We start from the raw sequence: 20001 nt of genomic DNA, 5'->3' as shown, positions 1-20001 counted from the left end.
TTCAGTGACAATTAGCTTCAAGTAATACGTTTCCTCTTTATTTAGATCCTGGAACTTTCCGGTTCCACTAAAATGTTACAGCATGCATCTCATTAAAGTTTCTCTATATTGTACAGAAAGGTGTACCTGGCGTCTAAACATTTTCTAAGTTTTCATTGGTAGGCAAAGCATCTCAGATATTGGCATTACTGGCTATAAGTATGGATACTATAATGTACACTAGCTTTCTTGAAGGAAAAGTGTAGTGAGTAGGGGATTATGCATTCCTGCCTATACATGTATGCAACAGCCAATTCAAATTGTAGTACCACAGCAACAAAAAGCTACCTTTCCCACTCTTCCTTCAGAAAACAGAAAAACAGAACATTTGATCAAACTGCACCAATTCAACAATGCCCGGTGCTAAGTGGTCCATAACATCTTCTGTTTTAGCCTCTTTCTTTTTGCTATGAACCCACATAAGTAACTTCTTTTCTCTCTGCTCTATTATTTCATGCCCATGAGTAGGAAGCTGGCTCCGTATATACTATATTTAAGTAAGGTATAGTGTGCGCAGAGTCCAGTTGAACCCCAAAGGTAGGCAGAGGTAAAAGTAGATTATACCTTATTCTCTATTTGTGGTAGTGTGGGCGTGCAGTAAGGCTTTATCAGAGGGTAGTGTTGAGCATTTATTGTACACCCTCAGGCAAGAAATGATGTCACACACTGAACGACTGAACTCAGACTAATCTGTTTGTATAAAAATATTATTTAGATGTATTTTATTTTCCAGAACCAAGCCAGGCCTGGTACAGGTAAGGGTAATAACACTTTGCAAGAATAATGCAAGTAAATACAGTTTGAATACAATTGGATTGTTTACAGGTAAGTCATTTGATTAGACATTTCCTAGACAAAAGGTAAGTAAATCTGTTTTTTTGTATTTGCAGTTTCTCAAGGTTTCATACAAACCAACTCCTCACACAGAATAATTTCCTCAAGAAGGTAATCAATGCAGTCCTATGGGAGAAAACAAAGTTATCGACTTAATGGTAAGTTTAAGAGTTGGTTTTCGGGGGTTAGAACTAGGTTTCTTCCAGGGGCAAGGAGGCACTCTCAAAGCAACCTCAGCTGCACTAGGGTAGCAGGGTGCAGAGTGCTGATGCCCAATGTTATGCAATACGAGATTGGGGGCCTCTGGTTGATGGCTGCTCACGAGCAGGCCACAAGGTTTTGGGAGCAAAGCTCCTGGATTTAGGCTCAGGGCAAAGGGGGATCTAATTTAGCACCCAAGGTGTACCCACAGCAGCTCAGGGGCAGCTGGGTGCAGGGTGCTGTTTTGGCATCGGATGCCCCGTAGTTTTAAATGGGGATTCTCTGGTTGCAACAAACACTGCAGGCTTGAGGATGAAGATATTCTGGAGGTGACCACCGGTTGGAGAGGTAAGTTGGGATGTTTTGGGATGCTGGGCCACCATCGGTTGGGCCACTCAAGGCAGGGGAACATCTGATGCAGGGGTCTCGTTTGACCCCAGGTTTTCCTTACCGGCTCCGGGCGCGGTCGGGGGGATCCTCCAGAAATGGGCTACAGGCATCGTTTGGAGACTTGAGGTAGGTCAGGGATCACCAGATCTCAGGTCAAGATCACCGTGGAGACATCCTCTTGATGTTGGGCCACTCGAATTCTGGCCCTGGGCGTCGGGTGCAAAATTGTGCAGACTTGAGGCTTTGGCCAGAGCCAGAGTCTGTGGTTGAGCAAATCTGGTGCTCAAGGGAGACAAAGTCTGGTTTGGGAAGGCAGGTCAGGTCCTCGGGGTTCTTGGAGGCAGCTGGCTGCAGGACACACCAGGATGTCGCTGTAGCGGGTCGAGGTTGAGACAGGCCATTAAGCTGGGGCCAAGTCAATTGGTGTCCTCCTCTTCTTCAGCATGGCTCTTTGGTCCTTCTTTTTCTTGTTCTTTCTTGTCTGAGGAGGCAAGGTTTGGAGTTACCCCTAAATACTAAATTTAGGGGCATTACAGGTAAGTACAGGTTGGGACCAATGGGTCCTTTCCTTGGGGTGGGTACACCCCCTATTATGCCATCCTCCAGTAGGAGGGTGCATAAGCCTCACTCTGGTTGGCTGGGTCCCCATCTGAGAGATGGCTGGGACTGAGAGTTATGCTACGCCTCGCCTGCCCCACCTGAGTGGTGAGGTTGACAAAGGTGGGCACATCTCTCCTCCTAACTTGGTTTTCCCGCTGAATCTCCCACCCAGAATGGGGTCAGAGCTGCTGTGGGCCAGTTGCTGGGAGCAGCAATTGGCTGGGGTAGCTCACAAAGGCAGCACGCCTTTGAAGCTTCTCCTTCGTTGACCCAGCCCATCCTGGGGGGGAAACTTGGCACCTCGTCCCAGGAAGTGCTTTGTTTCAGGACCCCGAGAACAGCAGGTTCTCGCCCCAGGGCTCCAGAAACATGTCTGGTGGTGGTAGCTGGTGAGCAGCCACTCAGCCAGGACACTAGAGTTAGGTTGTTTTTCAGGGGGCATCTCTAAGATGCTCTCTGAGTGTATTTTTCATTAAATCCTACTCTGGCATCAGTGTGGGTTTATTGTGCTGAGAAGTCTGATATCAGACTTCCCAGTTGTTAGGAAAGCCATTATGGTGCGGTGGAGTTCGTAATGACCAACTCCCAGGCCATGTACTTGTTATGGCTTTACTGCACTTACAATGTCAAAGAATATACTTAGACACTGTAGGGTACACTGCTAATGCACCCTCACCACTGGTACTGTGCACCCAGCTAGAGGTGTGGCTTGCCTATGCCAGGGCTCTGACTTGTAGCAGACAGGGATGTGTGCCATGTCAACTATTCACTTTGTTCTGCACCAAGACACAAAGGGGTCGATTAGGATGGCGGACGGAAGAGCCACCGCGGCCCGTGAGTAGGTGGAAAAAGCCTTTTCCGTGTCCGCCTGCCGCGGATACTCCGTCCGCCATATCAGGATAGGAAAACTTGTCAAATTTCCGTCCGCGACGGAAAAGCACGCTCCGCCGGCCAACTACACACGACCACGCGGCGGACGTAACAGATCCGGACGCACCGCCGTACGTACTGACGACGAAGACCGTCCCCCCAATCAAGATGGCGGAAAACACACATAAAACCGCAGCGGAAAAACAACCTGTCTGAACACGTCGGAATCCCCACAGCGAACACAGGTGACATAGCCGAGATACCCACCGCAAGCTGACCACCACCATGGACCCTGCGCTACACGCCTTCCCGATGCTCTTCGCGATCCACCACGTCCTAGTCATGGCCTACTATGGACGACGCAGGTAAGGCACAAACCATTGGCTGTCTGGAGGTGAATACCAGCAAGGGACGTGACGTAGGGAGGGGGAGTGTCATGTCACCGTAACCACTGATGAGAAGCAAATACGAATACACAATTGTAGTACGCAAGCAGGAATGACAACGAAAAACCACGAGATTTGATAGACCACCTTTATTTCACAAAATAGGGGTTCAATCACAGTGTATGCGTGAGCATGGGCAAAGTGGGCACCAGAGCAGGCACATCATAGCAGGTAACGGGAGGGCAGTATGCAGTATCAGAGCATCAACAGGGCACAGTGCAGTACACAGCAGGTACATCATAGCAGGTAACGAGAGGGCAGTATGCAGTATCAGAGCATCAACAGGGCACAGTGCAGTACACAGCAGGTACATCATAGCAGGTAACGGGAGGGCAGTATGCAGTATCAGAGCATCAACAGGGCACAGTGCAGTACACAGCAGGTACATCATAGCAGGTAACGAGAGGGCACTATGCAGTATCAGAGCATCAACAGGGCACAGTGCAGTACACAGCAGGTACATCATAGCAGGTAACGAGAGGGCACTATGCAGTATCAGAGCATCAACAGGGCACAGTGCAGTACATAGCAGGTACATCATAGCAGGTAACGAGAGGGCACTATGCAGTATCAGAGCATCAACAGGGCATTGCAAAGAACAGGTCCATCAGAGGCAGCACATGAGAGGGGCCAAGTGCATGAACAGTCCATTGCACAGAACAGGTCCATCAGAGGCAGCACATGAGAGGGGCACAGAGAATCAACAGTCCATTGCACAGAACAGGTCCATCAGAGGCAGCACATGAGAGGGGCCAAGTGCATGAACAGTCCATTGCACAGAACAGGTCCATCAGAGGCAGCACATGAGAGGGGCACAGAGAATCAACAGTCCATTGCACAGAACAGGTCCATCAGAGGCAGCACATGAGAGGGGCACAGAGAATCAACAGTCCATTGCACAGAACAGGTCCATCAGAGGCAGCACATGAGAGGGGCCAAGTGCATGAACAGTCCATTGCACAGAACAGGTCCATCAGAGGCAGCACATGAGAGGGGCAGTATGCAGTATCAGAGCATCAACAGGGCACAGTGCAGTACACAGCAGGTACATCATAGCAGGTAACGAGAGGGCAGTATGCAGTATCAGAGCATCAACAGGGCACAGTGCAGTACACAGCAGGTACATCATAGCAGGTAACGAGAGGGCACTATGCAGTATCAGAGCATCAACAGGGCACAGTGCAGTACACAGCAGGTACATCATAGCAGGTAACGAGAGGGCAGTATGCAGTATCAGAGCATCAACAGGGCACAGTGCAGTACACAGCAGGTACATCATAGCAGGTAACGAGAGGGCAGTATGCAGTATCAGAGCATCAACAGGGCACAGTGCAGTACACAGCAGGTACATCATAGCAGGTAACGAGAGGGCACTATGCAGTATCAGAGCATCAACAGGGCACAGTGCAGTACACAGCAGGTACATCATAGCAGGTAACGAGAGGGCAGTATGCAGTATCAGAGCATCAACAGGGCACAGTGCAGTACACAGCAGGTACATCATAGCAGGTAACGAGAGGGCAGTATGCAGTATCAGAGCATCAACAGGGCACAGTGCAGTACACAGCAGGTACATCATAGCAGGTAACGAGAGGGCACTATGCAGTATCAGAGCATCAACAGGGCACAGTGCAGTACACAGCAGGTACATCAGAGGCTGCACAACTACGTGTCCCTACCAACCCGTCACAGGAACCACAAGAGTGCCACGCAGTTCCCAATGGACACACCATGTGAAGTAACATTTCAGTGAAGTGTACAGCACCTCACATCACAGACTCAGGGGGACTGCGTGAACCACCTGCCTCGGACACACTGGCAGCACCAGCAACAGGAGTGTGAGACACAGTCACAGCCCGAGTCACACACACATGGGCCACGGACCCAGACACACTGGCAGCACCAGCAACAGGAGTGTGAGACACAGCCACAGCCCGAGTCACACACACATGGGCCACGGACCCAGACACACTGGCAGCACCAGCAACAGGAGTGTGAGACACAGCCACAGCCCGAGTCACACACACATGGGCCACGGACCCAGACACACTGGCAGCACCAGCAACAGGAGTGTGAGACACAGCCACAGATGTAGTCACTGACACGTGAGCCACTGACCCAGACACACTGGCAGCACCAGAAACAGGAGTGTGCAACACAGCCACAGATCTCCTAACTGACACGTGAGCCATAGACCCAGATACACTGCCAGGACGTGCAACAGGAGAGGGCACAACTGACACTGTGCCACCATCTGATACATGAGAGTCAACTGCACCAGCGCCACTGGGACAACTGAAATGATGAGCCACAGGGCTGTATGGGCCAGGAGGCAGGGTGGGCCTGGGAGCTGGTGATAGGTCATCTTGAGCCAAATCGGGTGTGGCAGGTGTCAATGGTGTGTGTCTGCGTTTCTTATGGAGGTGTGAGTGCACCCTGGACAGGACTGGACTGCCAAGTGGCGGGGACTCCAAAGAATCACCACCCAGCATAGGTGGAGCAACTGCTGCCGGGGACCTGGTTTCTGGGGACGTGCTGGAGCCTGCTTGTCGTTTGCTCTGTGCCTGCCGCCTGGACTCGGAATGATGTGTAATGGGGGATGCTACAGCAGGGGACACCCACCTCTGCTTCTGACTGGCCTGGATGGGAGTGGAGGTATGGGGGGACTCCGCCGCGGAGACATTAGTTTGGCGTCCAGTAGTAAACATCAGCCTCAGTGCAGCCAGGGGTGGAGTATGCCTGTCCTTGATTGCGCCAATGTCCATGCTAGATGCCTTGTCCGTAGGAGGTGCCTTATCCTTAGGTGGAGTGTTGTCTCTGGATGTAGCCTGTGCCCTGCTCGCCGCCCTGTTCCTGCCAGCAGACTTGTCGTCTGTGGTGCACCTGTCTCCAGTAGACACCTGCTCTCTGTGTGTGTCCATGCCCTTGGGAGTGTCCCTTACCTCTGCTGTGGGCCTGCTCTTGGGAGTCTCCCTGCTCTTAGTAGGTGCCTTAGTCTTCTCACTGTCCTTGGGAGTGTCCCTTACCTCTGCTGTGGGCCTGCTCTTGGGAGTCTCCCTGCACTTAGTAGGTGCCTTAGTCTTCTCACTGTCCTTGGGAGTGTCCCTTACCTCTGCTGTGGGCCTGCTCTTGGGAGTCTCCCTGCACTTAGTAGGTGCCTTAGTCTTCTCACTGTCCTTGGGAGTGTTCCTATCGACCGCTGTGGGCCTGCTCTTGGGAGTCTCCCTGCTCTTAGTAGGTGCCTTAGTCTTCTCACTGTCCTTGGGAGTGTCCCTTACCTCTGCTGTGGGCCTGCTCTTGGGAGTCTCCCTGCACTTAGTAGGTGCCTTAGTCTTCTCACTGTCCTTGGGAGTGTTCCTATCGACCGCTGTGGGCCTGCTCTTGGGAGTCTCCCTGCTCTTAGTAGGTGCCTTAGTCTTCTGACTGGCCTTGTCCAAGGAACAGTCCATGGACATGTGAGTATCCCATGCCTTGGGAGTACCTTTTGTGTTGAATGCCTGTGTAGCTCCTGAAGGCATGTCCTCCAACAACACTTGTGGATCCTGTGTGTGTACTCCAGTGCATCTGACGTCGTGTACGTGAACAGATGTAGGTGATCTAGGGGATGTGGTCTGTGCCCTGCGTGCCCTGACGTGCTGTCTGACGCTGCTTCTAGTGCAATAACCTTTATTTGAGTCTTGCTCACAATAATCACTACCCCCTAAGACATCCAGCGGTGTAGATGGGGAAACAGAAGTAGGACCCTGTTCATTCGACTGAACTATTGCAGACGACACACTGCTTGCCAATGACTGCACTGTCCTGTGTAGACCTGAAAGATCGCCATGCATCCCTTCCATGAATGCCACCACCTGCCCCAACTTCCTATCATGGTCCTGGAATGCATTTGTCATATTGGTCTGCCCCACACACAGCTGTCGCAGCAGATCAACTGCCTCAGCACACAGTGCATTTTGGCTCACCGTGGCAGGGGCAGCGGTGCCTGCACCGAACGCCACTCTGCTCCCCCTACTCCTCCGGCCACGAACAGTACATGGTGCAGTTGGTGGAAGTGTGGGCCCTGTGTGCTGTCTTCCGACAGAAGGTGATGAGTGCCCACTCCCAGTCTGTGACAACAGTGCAGGCTCACCAAGAGTGTCCGACGAGGAGGACGATGGTGTCTCCACATGCGAGTCCTCAGGGACGGTCCTGTCCCCCTCTCCGGCGCTGGCCTCCTCCGTGTCAGTCTGCGTGTGTGCGATGTCTGAGCCGGACTCATTTCCTCGGCTACTCTCCACCGTCTGTGGCAGAGTGTCCTCTGTCAAAGCTGAAATGCACAGAAAAGATGTGTGAGTCATGGGCAGACTGACGTACAGAAGGAACAGGATAGCCAAATTACATAGCAGACAAAGGTTTAGGAGCCCACATCCTGCACATGGCCCACCCCTACCAGTCATCCTCACATTTCCTGGAATGGGGCCATGGACCACTAGGGGATGTGCATTAACACTCAAGTACTAAGCAAGTGGCGTGTCAACATGGCGGACCTGGCTGTAAAATGAGTACCACCCAATGGGACCAAAATGGCAGCACAGGCATACGTACGCAACACGGAACTCAATAGTGTGTCTGGGCACCAATACATGCATAGCACTCACAAGTTTCCTACACAGACAGTATGCTCACCGCTAGTTTGCTGTTGATCGGCACTCAGACGTTCGGCCAGTTCAGGATGCGTCACTGCAATTATACGGTGCATGAGAGGGGTCATGGAGCGTCGGGCCAGACGGGGCGTCCTTGGAATCAGGCCCAGTGTTACTTCAGCTACATTCTTGCTCAGCCTGGAAATGTCGTCCCAGCGTTTGTGGCAGTGTGTATGTCGTCTGTTGCACACCCCCAATGCCCGTACTTCTCGTGCTATGCCCCTCCACAGGTCCTTGCGAAGGTGCAGCTTGACCTACCATGATGAAAGAGAAAAGGGTTTTAGTCAGTGGACAGGTGGCCTGTGACACACATAGGGGCAAGACGTAACTGTCAGCAGCCATGCACAATCGGGAACATATGTGTAGCCCACACTACACAGCTAAGATAGAAATTGGCAAGATCATTTAGCCCCCTCATGCACACCAACATGTCCCACACTGCACTTACCACCCGTCCTGGTGCGCCGTAGAGGCGTCCATAGTTGCGGAGTACACCGTCCACGAGGACATCAAGCTCCGCGGCGGTGAAGGGTCGAGACCGGATCTCATTGCCTCTCGACATGGCAAGATCACGGAGTATGGCACTAGAGCAGCAGTCGGTGGTCAGCTCAGCAGCAGCAGTAGGTCGAGGTGATGGTCACAGGCAGCAGTCGGTGGTCAGCTCAGCAGCAGCAGTAGGTCGAGGTGATGGTCACAGGCAGCAGTCGGTGGTCAGCTCAGCAGCAGCAGTAGGTCGAGGTGATGGTCACAGGCAGCACTGGTCCCCAGGGTAGGTAGCGTCGTTTTGGCCAACACACATATATAGGGCCCTCAGCACGTGTCAGTGGCATACGTCGCCAGCAATTGGTCAGCCCTGGAAGCGTGATCGTGAAATGGGCCAATGACTGGCCCATAGTTGCGGTGCACACCTTCCGCTACTTGCGATTGGCCATATGCGGCCAGCGTCCCTCTCCCCATTGGCTGCATGTGCATGGACCGTCACGGGCAGACATCGGCGACCGCACGTGCAAGCCTCAGGCACGGATGCTTCCGTTGCAACAATGTACTATCACTGGCGCCTCCATGGCGGTGCACGTACTCAGCGGGGGAGGTGCAGGCCCATACACCCTGTAGATGTAGTCAATGGACATGCCATTTCATGACCCCCCTTACAGTCACCTTGCATCATCCACCGTACACCGGCCGGAGCGGCCGGGCCTAGGACGACCGCCGTGCCCGGCCATGAACACAAGCGCCATGGCCGGGCACGGCGGTTGTTCATGGCCGGGCACGGCGGTTGTTCATGGCCGGGCACGGCGGTTGAACATGGCCGGGCACGGCGGTTGAACATGGCCGGGCACGGCGGTTGAACATGGCCGGGCACGGCGGTTGTTCATGGCCGGGCACGGCGGTTGTTCATGGCCGGGCACGGCGGTTGAACAAGGCCGGGCACGGCGGTTGTTCATGGCCGGGCACGGCGGTTGAACATGGCCGGGCACGGCGGTTGTTCATGGCCGGGCACGGCGGTTGAACATGGCCGGGCACGGCGGTCGTCCTAGGCCCGGCCGCTCCGGCCGGTGTACGGTGGATGATGCAAGGTGACTGTAAGGGGGGTCATGAAATGGCATGTCCATTGACTACATCTACAGGGTGTATGGGCCTGCACCTCCCCCGCTGAGTACGTGCACCGCCATGGAGGCACCAGTGATAGTACATTGTTGCAACGGAAGCATCCGTGCCTGAGGCTTGCACGTGCGGTCGCCGATGTCTGCCCGTGACGGTCCATGCACATGCAGCCAATGGGGAGAGGGACGCTGGCCGCATATGGCCTTTGGGAAGTAGCGGAAGTTGAGCACCGCCATGGCGGCGCCAATTATGTGATCTTGTCAGACGCTGCACCGTGATGTGTTGTGTGCAGTTGTGTCATGAGGGATGTGAGCGTGATTGGGAAAGGTCATATGTCATACAATATAGCATGTGTGTCCATACAATGGCAATCGGTCGGCACATTATGGGCAAAAGATGTGCATTTCTACTTGTTGACGTCGGGTGTGACCCTACAGACGTTGTTACATCTTCACAACTACACAGTACATCACGGCTGTGTGGCCAATTAATGCATCTGTTGTCAGTTTCTTGTTGTGTCGAGGTGACTACAGTGGTGGTGGTACACATGCATTCCGTGTATGTGTTTTGTACGTTGTGTCACCATGCATGTCATTTCCGTATGCACATCATTATTGGTGGTGGCATTTGTGCTTGATGACATGGCGTGTGTACACTTATCGTTTGTGTGCATGCAGTAGCATGAGTGTCTGTGATGTGTCTACGAAACATTAGGGTGATGACAGAAGTTTTGTCAGTAAGGTACACATGTGATGGAGTTCTACACGTATGCGTCGTTTGTAAGTTGACCAAAGTTACATCTCTGTCCCACACAGGAGGGCTCCAAATGTGCTTCGGCCATACACTGTGCTGGAGGATATGGTAGACGAGGAGATCATTCGGAAATTCAGGCTGGATCGACGTCGGTTGATGGACCTTGTGGCACTATTGTCTCCTCATCTGCAGCCACGTAGAACGTATCCTGGGTCGATTACACCCACTGCAAAGGTCATGGCGGTACTACATTTCTTCGCTACTGGCACTTTTCAGTTCACTGTTGCAGTTTCCGGGGGGATGTCGCAGGCCATGTTTAGCACGGTTCTTCGGGATGTGTTGACAGCTATGATGCTCTACAAGGATGAGTACATACATTTTCCACGGCCGGAAGAGTTGCCAGCTGTCAAAGCTGCTTTCTATGCACTGGGCCACATGCCTCACGTTGTGGGCTCAATTGTTGGCACACACATCGCTCTGATTCCACCACGGGCACGCGAACAAGTGTTCAGGAATCGCAAACACTTTCATTCGCTGAACGTGCAGGTGGTGTGCCTGGCGAACAACATCATCTCCCATGTGTGTGCCAGATTTCCTGGATCCGCACATGACGCCCACATCATGCGGAGCAGCAATGTCCCACGACTCATGGCAAATCTGCGATCCGGTCAAGCGTGGCTTGTTGGTGAGTGTGCAGTGGGTACTCTTGTGATCTCTGTGTTGCATGGGGTACCCACCATATATATTTCAGATGTTTGTCTCTGTCATCCCCCTACATAGGCGACTCGGCTTACCCAAACCGGCCCTGGCTCCTCAGTCCCCTACGTAATCCGAGGACGGCGGGTGACATGCGGTACAATGAGGCACATGGAAGGACACGGAGAGTCATCGAACGTACCTTTGGACTGCTAAAGTCCAGGTTTCGGTGCCTCGATAAGACCGGAGGGGCCCTGCCTTACAGACCAGGAAAAGTATGCAAGATCGTGATAGCCTGCTGCATGCTCCACAACATTGCAGTACGCAATGGCATTGAACTGCTGTTGGACCCTGAAGACGAAGGAGTGCCTCGGCCTCCCATCCCACCCATGTCCACTGATGAGGATAGTGGTGAGGAGGAAGGTGTGGACCAGAGGCGCCAGCTCATAGATCGCTACTTCCCTTGAATGTGAGTATCTACCTGTAGTGGCGGTTGACAATGCCTCATGTATGTTTGCTGGTGTTGTGTGGGTATGGGGTTAATCAGCTGGGTGTTGTTTGTGATGGTTGCACATGTGTGTCTTCATGTCTTTGGACATGGAAGTGTCCATGATGTGTGTGCTCTCATCCCATGCTTGTGTGATGGTTGTCGTTTGTGTAATGTAGCTGTGCATTGTGTTGTGATGTGTGTGAATCTCTTTACTGACGTGTGTTTGCTGTCTCTGGTTTTCTCTAGGTCACTCCCGCAGCGCCATGATCATGTACGACTATGATCCCTGTACCTGTTTACGTCTGTATCTGATGGCAATCATGTGAATAAACATGGAGGCAAAACATCATTGTGTGAATTAATGCTATTTATTTACAGGTTGTGCTTCTGTGCTGGTGAATATTTACAAGTCAGTGGGGTGGAGGGAGTTGGAGTTGAAGGTATTGGCTGATGAAATGTCCGTGCTGACGCCACATTGGGGGGTGTCAGGGTAGACCAGCAGACCAGTGGGAATGATTGTCTGTGGGACAGGCTACTTAGCTGGGTGAATGTCTGGCACAGGCAGTGACATTGTCATGGTCGTCCCCTCTTGGAGCGTGTGCCTGGCGCTCCAACACTGCTCTCAGCCTCTTTCTTACTCGGACGGCCCCTCCGTCTCTGACCTGGAACAGAGTCAGCTGGGAGGGCAGGTTGTTGATGGGCCACATCCATCGCCAGGGGCTCAGGTGGTGGTGGCGGCGGTGGAGGCGGAGGTGGCGGCGGAGGCGGAGGTGGCGGGGGAGGCAGAGGTGGCGGGGGAGGCGGAGGTGACGGTGGCGCTACCACACTTGGTGGAGGGGGGGGGGGTTGTTCCGGTCAACCCATTCACTCCACATCGTTGCCTGCTGCCCCATGATCAGCAACATCTGGCCAAGGATGCCAGCGATTTGGCGCTGGGTGTTGGTGTTGTCCACTGAGTCCTGGTGTGCACGATCAGCGTTTGCCTGGGACCGGTCGTATGACGCCTGGCACCTGGCAAGAGCTTGTAGGGACTGTGCCACTGGCTGGGGTAGCTGTTCCTCCTCTGCACGGCGGTGTGTGGCTCGCCTGATTGGATGTTGTCCCGTTGCCTGTGTTTGTGGCCCACTCACCCTGCTTGTGTGTGGGGCCGTTGGACCAGCGTTGCGCGGTGGGTTCTGCTGGGTGGCAGCGGCAGGAGTCGTGGTGCTGGTGGTAGTGGTGGTACTGGTGGTACTGGTGGTACTGGTGGTACTGGTGGTGGTGGGGACTGTGCAGATCACAGAGACAGGTGCCGCTGGAGTCACACATGCGACGTTGGTCTGTCCAGGGAGTCCCTGTGAGCCAGATGGCCCTGGCTGCGTGCTTGGTCCCGCTCCATCCTCCGCCCCGGAGCTGACTGTGTCCTCGTCACCAGAGAGTCCTGTAGATGTGAGAGGCGAGGCTGGCGGCCGGGTACTGGTTTCCGCAGTCAGTTGACGATCACCTGAGGGACAAGATCGAGCTGGTCAGTAATTTGGACATTACATGGGTATATGGATTTGTAGCCATTTCGGTTTCCTGTCGAACACACCCCACCCTCCACCACCACCACCACCACCACCCTCCCCGTGAACATGGGGGCCTGTTGGGAGTTGTAGTTTGGGCCTCTCACACACCCCACCCTCCACCACCACCACCACCACCACCACCCTCCCCGTGAACATGGGGGCCTGTTGGGAGTTGTAGTTTGGGCCTCTCACACACCCCACCCTCCACCACCACCACCACCACCACCACCCTCCCCGTGAACATGGGGGCCTGTTGGGAGTTGTAGTTTGGGCCTCTCACACACCCCACCCTCCACCACCACCACCACCACCACCACCCTCCCCATGAACATGGGGGCCTGTTGGGAGTTGTAGTTTGGGCCTCTCACACACCCCACCCTCCACCACCACCACCACCACCACCACCCTCCCCGTGAACATGGGGGCCTGTTGGGAGTTGTAGTTTGGGCCTCTCACACACCCCACCCTCCACCACCACCACCACCACCACCACCCTCCCCGTGAACATGGGGGCCTGTTGGGAGTTGTAGTTTGGGCCTCTCACACACCCCACCCTCCACCACCACCACCACCACCACCCTCCCCGTGAACATGGGGGCCTGTTGGGAGTTGTAGTTTGGGCCTCTCACACACCCCACCCTCCACCACCACCACCACCACCACCACCCTCCCCGTGAACATGGGGGCCTGTTGGGAGTTGTAGTTTGGGCCTCTCACACACCCCACCCTCCACCACCACCACCACCACCACCACCCTCCCCGTGAACATGGGGGCCTGTTGGGAGTTGTAGTTTGGGCCTCTCACACACCCCACCCTCCACCACCACCACCACCACCACCACCCTCCCCGTGAACATGGGGGCCTGTTGGGAGTTGTAGTTTGGGCCTCTCACACACCCCACCCTCCACCACCACCACCACCACCACCACCCTCCCCGTGAACATGGGGGCCTGTTGGGAGCCATGGACATGTTAGTGAGTTGGTGTCGAACGTGCATGGTTTGGGGCGTAGGGGATGTTTCTTCTCAGTTGTGTGAGCCTGACCATGTCGTGCTGATCGTGGTGTTGGTTTGTACTCACCAGTCTCTTCTCCTTCGTCAAGTCCGTCTAGGCTCTCTCGGTGCAGTATCCCCAGCACCTTCTCCTCCCAATCTGTGTAGGGTAATGGCTCCGGGGGTGTGCCACCGCCAGTATGATTGGCTCTAGTGACGTTTTTCGCTCGGATGCCCTTGACCCTGGTCTTCAGGTCATGCCACCGCCTCTGAATGTCATGCTTCGTCCTTGGCACAGTCCCCGACGCATTCACCCGAGTGACGATCCTGTCCCACATGTGGTTCTTTTGCGCCACGCTCGTCTGCTGGACTTGGGCCCCGAAGATGTGGGGCTCGACACGGATTATTTCGTCTACCATTACCCTCAACTCTGTCTCTGAGAATTTAGGATTTTTTTTGGGTGCCATGGTGTGTGGTGCTCAGTGTGTGAGTTGTGTGAGTTGGGAGGTGCAGGTGTGTGGTGTGTGATGTGTCGGATTTGTGTGGTGGGTGTTTGTGTGGTGGGTGTGGTAGGGTGGTGGGTGGGTGTCTTCTATGTGATTTTATGTGAGTTAGCAGTTTCTCGATTTGCCCTCTTGCTGGCAGCAATGCTGTGGTGCAAAGGATTGTGGTTGTGTGTGGGTGTCATTTTGTAGTCGTGTCTCAATGGTTGTTGCGAGTCAGGTGGTAGGTGGGCGTGTTGACGTGTGTGCATTATTGGATGATTGGGACTTGTCATGGTGGCTTGTGATTGGTGTTGGGGGGGGGCTTGTCAATGTTCGTATGTTTGCTTAGGACTTGCGGTGCAGTTTCTGACATTTGTTCGGCGCTAGGGATGTTGTGCGTGTTGGCCTTCCGCGGTGATGCTGTGGTTCTCGTGGCATTGTTTCCGCCGCGGACGTGGATGGCTGTGCGTTCCGTGGTACGGGCGGATTTATCCTAATTGCGGCCACGGAGTATTCTCAGGTATGGCGGTACATGTTTTATTTTCCGCGGTCATTTCCGTCCGCGGCAGTGGTTGTTCATTGAACTCCGTCCGCCGCGGACGGACTTGGTTGTGTTCCGACCGCCGCGGACGGTGTTGGTTGTGAACCGTCCGCCGCGGTCGGAGTTTCGTCACATGAATATCCTAATCCCAAACGCGGTATCTCCGCGGCGCAGCCGGGAGTAAAATTTCCCCCACCATGGCGGACAGTACCCATTTCCGTCCGCCATCCTAATCGGCCCCAAAGTCTGCAAAGGTAGTGTGTGTGTGTGTGTGTAAAGGTAAAGGGCCTCTAAGGGTGGCACAATAAGTGTGGCAACCGTTAGAGGTCTTCCCTAGTCACAGCACCCTTGATACCTATGGTACCTTTTATAAGGGATTTACATGTGGCCAGAAAGATGCCAATTGGGTTTTGCAACAGTACAGTTCAAGGAAAAAACATAGGCCCTGGGTACCTTGTTGGCAGGAACCCAGGGCACACTCAGTCAAAGTACATCAACATTAGGCAAAAAGTGGAGGTAACCATGCAAAAAGGGGCACTGTGCCATTTGTGGTTTCTGTAATATGCTTTTGCCAATTTGTTTTACTGTGGCATCCAATTACAGCTTTTCCATTTGCTGACATTGAATCTGGACTGCTGGGTCTAGTCCTCTTTCAAAGTTGGTGCCCATGGTGAAAAGGAGGCCTTGTAACATTTGCTTACAATTTGTTATCTGGGAGGATTGGTACTGTCCTGCTGGCCATGTTAGTAATAACCTGGTGAGCATGAGGTAATTGCTCTCTGATATGTCACCAAGAAGTTCAGCTCCCTTCCTAGCTGATCACCAGGGACTCCAATCATGTGGTCCCATTTTCCTTCCTTGGGAGTGCTGCATGCACCATATCAACAGGGACACGAAAAGTTTTTGTAGTTCACATATGTGTTTTCAAAAAAACACATTCAAGTTGCTCTTTCTTCAGTAGTGTTAATGTCAGTCGAGATCATTATGCTTTTGAACTTGACTTAAGCCATAAACATGCTGTTTCACACCAGCAGAGTCACCACTCCCCACTTGCAAACTAGGCATAGGAGAGGGTGTCATATTTAAGCATAGGCGTAAAATCCGTTCTGCTGGCGGATTTCGCGGATTTTCAGTAAATTCGCAATCCGCGAACTCTCGCGAATTTGCTGAAAATCCGCAAATTCGCACGCTGCGGAATTTTTTGCTTGGTGATACAATATTGCGGCATGCGGCGTTCACTTACCGTCATTCAGCGTTTGCCGAGTCGTTTTTCTCGATATTTTGCGAGTGCTGCGCAATTTTGGATCTTACTGCGGGATCCCGCGGGAGTTTGGCGACCGCGATTACGTCATCGCGGCTTGCCACCTTGCACAGCGAGTACGCCGTGATCACATATCGCGGGAGTTCGCAATTGCGAACACGTAGATGCGGCGGGCAGCAACAATCTCGCACTCGCGAAATTACAAAATTTGCAATTCTGCACAAGAAATCCACCAGCAAGCAGCATAAACCTTCTGAAAATGATGATTTTTATGAGAATAACTCCTCAGGTTGACATTTGCCTGCACTTTTCTTTGCAAGGAGTCCATTTTGGGGGGGGGGGAAGTGCCCCACAGTCTCCAACTTCCTGTTCCTGTCCAGCAGGCTCCTCCCAGTGCTTTCTTCATGTGCTGGTCACTTTCATTTGGATTCTTGACCTGGAAGGATTACTTTTTGTGGATGCTGCTAGATATTTGGATTTGAGGCCTTTTTGACTTCCTTTGGATCACTTTTGGATTAGAAATCAACTTTCACAAGTAAGTTTGTTTGGGGCATTACAGTTGCTGTTCTGCAGAAAAACAAGTTTTGCAAAACTGAAAGCACTCAGCAGGTTCAAAAGTTCAAACTCATCATTAGTAACCATTCCAAGTAGTGCTTCCTGAGGGGCCCCTCCAGAGTTCAGTTGCCTACGTTTGTTTGGGGCATTACAGTTGCTGTTCTGCAGAAAAACAAGTTTTGCAAAACTGAAAGCACTCAGCAGGTGCAAACGATCAAACTCATCATTAGTAACCATTCCCTGTAGTGCTTCCTGAGGGGCCCCTCCAGAGTTCAGTTGCCTACTTGCAACTATTCTATGACCCTGCTCTGACCCTCACAGCAGGCTCATAGAATAGCTACAAGTAGGCCACAAAGGTCCTGGAAAAAAAAATTGCACTGCAACAGAAAGCAAATTACAGATAAGGAAGCAGGTGCCAGACTGGAAGTTTAAATTCAGTGACACATTAATGAATCAACCCCAAATTAATTCATGTCAGTTGAAGCAGGGCAGGTGTGCTTGCTTTTCCCCCCCCATAATCTACAGTGATGAACCAGAGGGTGGCAGTGATGTACCAGAGGGTGGCATGGGTGAACCAGAGGGTGGCAGTGTTGATACAGAGGGTGCTGTGAACCTGTGATGATGAACCAGACGTAGAAACAACATAGTCGCGAACGTTGCGAGCCGACAAGTAAGTTCGCAATTGTGAACTGGTACAAAACCCTCGCGAACTGGCAGAAACCCTTGCGAACACAAAAAAAACAAAAAACCCGCAAATTCGCGAGAGTTCGCGAATTTTGCGAATTGCGAATTCGCGAATACGCAAATTCGCGAATGCCAGATTCGCAAAATTTGCCCATGCTTAGTCATATTCAAGCAGCAGTTGATGCTCACACGTCACATTTGTCCTCCCTTGTGAGGTTGTCCATGGCACTCATGTTAAACAATATTTATCAACTTTTTAAGTGATTGACGATTAAATTATGTAGCTATGGAGACATAAAGACAAGAAAGAGAACATTTGTGGTTAATTACTTTAATGCATCTCCAACACTCAAACTTTGAGGCAGTCAGTTCTCTTTTCAAAATTGATAATTTAATAAAAAAGCCCATCATCATTACTTCTGAAACTTGTGCAGCTGTGCCCCATGGCTGGGTGTGACTCCTTAGCCTATCCATCATCTGAATTAACATTTTACTATGTTTACCCAGTCTCTAGTTGCACTTTCTACTTACAACCCGTCAACCCTTGATTATGGTCTGCCATTAAAACATGTCCTTCGGAGTTTAATAATTTCCTTGTGTCCATCAGAGACTTCTGTTCCTCTGCTCTATCATCTAACCAAGATATTGCGGTGGTGTCATCCATCTGCACAGGTCTCATCACCATCATCTTTCTTGATAAAATAGAAAAAAGACTGATTCTTCTTCCTCATTAGAGAAAAAGTGACATTTTAGGGGCAACCTTTTGGAATATTCTTTATAACATGTTGATCTTGTTTGAACTACTTATGCCTATGAGGCATATCATCAAATAACCTGTGGTGACCTTAACAAAGAAGTTGTTCCTCTTCGTGTGGTTGATAGGAGCCTGTTTTGCTCTGGATCCACTATGTGGACTTAAACAAGGCCACCCCCGTCTTTTGGCTGACTGAACCTATAAATAAAGTATGCACGGTAGAGCAAAATTGCCGCAAATCTGTAATCAATTTTTGTATTAATCGGTATCTCTTTTTCCATACACTCTGCTGGGCATGGCTTTTTAATGATGCATCTTTAATAATTGTACAGTACAACAACTAATCAGTGATTTAATTCCTGCACTAGTCCATTTTGGACCTCACTTCCCAAATGTAATGGAGACACAGCTTTTCCTGAGTCGCAACAGTCATTATCTGTAGAGAATCTTCACCCTTAAATAGTAGTAAGGTATTTTATTACATTTATAAATGTAAAATACACTTTTTATGTGTTCCTGTGATACACCACTTTATATTTCCTTGTGTTTGTCCTTTTCCCTGTTTTTGCCTCATTAGACTCGATTCACAAAGAATAATCCCTGCCTCAGTGTGAGATACTTTGGACTTATTTGAGACATACTCCTGAACTTTTACAGGTATCCCTGAAGTCTCTCTTACTCATGGGAGAAAGCTTAATAACATAGGGGCAGATTTACAATTACTGGCGCATCCCTGCAAATTAGCAGGGATGCGCAAGTAATTGTGCGCCGCAGCTCCGCCACCCATGATGCGCTGCATTTACAATGCGGCGCACCATGGGGCCAAAACGGCACAGATGCGTCACGCATCTGTGCCGTAAAAGCGGCGCAGCGCTGGAGTTGCGTCGCAAGCGCAACGCAGCTCCAGCAATACTCTGGGGGGGCCTATTCTTTCAATGCTGCCTCAAGCCTTACGCCTGCTTCAAGCAGGCGCAGGGTTTTGAGGCAGCATTGGCCTAAAAGTGACTGAGTGAAATCTTGTAGATTTCACTCAGCCACTTTTAGGAGGCGTTCCTGCGCAGGAACGCCCCCCCCCCCCCCCCCTGCACAGGAACTCCTCCTTATGGCACAGGGCTTTACAACGTGACGCATCTCCCGGATCCGTCACATTGTTAATACCCCGCACCATGGCGCATCTTTTGCGCCGCCGCTGCGTCACAAAATTGACGCAACGGCGGCGCAAAAAAGGCGCAAGGGGCTTGTAAATCTGCCCCAAGACTTTTTACAAGTAAACACTTGCTAGACTTTTGATCCCGTGAAACCTCTTCTTTCAAACTCTTCCATTGATAATCAGGCTGTTTTCTAGCATTAAGAAAGGAAAAATAATACTTCTCTCGGTGGGGGCCAAAGATCAGTTGATATATGCTGTAAAGAATGGAAACAATAGGTATTGGCACATTGGCACTGTTAGGCGAGACCTAATCAAGATAACTGTTAGCTTTTCGGGCAGGCAGAGCAGGATTAACGGATGCTAGAATTAGTGTGCCCGAAGGTTGCCTCTGCGTTTGTGCGTTTCAAGCTGATTTATCGTGTAATA

Source organism: Lissotriton vulgaris, chromosome 6 (genome assembly GCF_964263255.1).
Source record: "Lissotriton vulgaris chromosome 6, aLisVul1.2, whole genome shotgun sequence".
Taxonomy (NCBI): Eukaryota; Metazoa; Chordata; class Amphibia; order Caudata; family Salamandridae; genus Lissotriton; species Lissotriton vulgaris.
This window is presented reverse-complemented; position numbering follows the sequence as displayed.